The following is a 1,137-nucleotide window of genomic DNA, read 5'->3' on the forward strand; positions in this document are numbered from 1 at the left end:
AGTTGGTCCAATAAAAGATGTTGCCTCCCCCGCCTTGTCTCTGTGCTATGCAAGGCAAACTAGCAAGGGGCAGATGGAGGAGTTCTTGCTGATCCCAGCCAGCGTCACTTCTGGAAGGGTAGGAGAATTGCAGGCGTGTGTTTCCAAAAGAGTCACTGAGATGGTGGCACCTACTCAGAATTCTCATGCCCGTCAGGAGATACATTTAACTTGTCTAGGTCTTACCAGGATGTCTCCTACTGCCCAGGAAGGCCTCAGAGGCCAGAGTTAATGGACCATCTTTCCTGAAAGAAAATACCTTTTATCCGGCCAGAGGAAGGGTGGGAATAGAACGATTCTGTTTCACAACAACTTTCTCGAGGTTTCAAGATCTATTTTGTTCCACAGTGGATCAAAACCCAAAACGGAATGGGGTCAAAAGGTCCATTTTCAGACCGGCAAGGTCATGTTTTCAAGCTGGGTCCCTCTCTGGATGCAACCGCCCTGCCCCTCGATACCGTCCCACCAAAACAGATACGTCTCCACCCAGTGTTTGACAGCAGATTTTGCCAAGAAAAAAAATGTTTAATGCAAATGTTCCGACCAGCTCTGCATGGTAACCAGGCAGGATTTTTTTGGTTCTCTCTGAGGCTTGGCTACCGCTTTGATGGGCGACGTTGTGAGAAGCTACAGCCAGGGAAGATGCCCAGTTACTACTAGCATGAGAAAAGGGAGAAAGATCAGTCTTGAGGTTCAAGCCTTCCACTCCCAGCTCTGCTACCCACTGAACCTTGGGCAAATCCCTTAACCTCTCTGCGCATAGGAATCGCTGGACCGGATCAGACCTGTGGTCCATCTAGCCCAGTATCCTGTCTCTGGCAGTGGCCAGCACCAAAGGCTTGCGAGGAAGGCATAGGAACCCTGCACTTGCAGATGTGGGATCAGCTTCGCCTCCCATAAGCGCAGTCCTGCTCTCCTATGGTTAGAAATCAGCTACATAAGCCTTAATCGTGAATTTCCCCTTCTCCCACATGGGGTTAGTGTCCCCCACTGCAGAGGAGGGGTTTCGAGGCGTGGGGTGCTGGACCACGACTGGGGCTCCAACAAACAACAGAATCATATGAACCAGCAGGCAAAGAAGCCGAGAGACAGGGCCGC

Source organism: Emydura macquarii, unplaced genomic scaffold (assembly GCF_026122565.2).
Source record: "Emydura macquarii macquarii isolate MOO-44397 ecotype Brisbane River unplaced genomic scaffold, CSIRO-AGI_Emac_v2 contig_2994, whole genome shotgun sequence".
NCBI lineage: Eukaryota > Metazoa > Chordata > Testudines > Chelidae > Emydura > Emydura macquarii.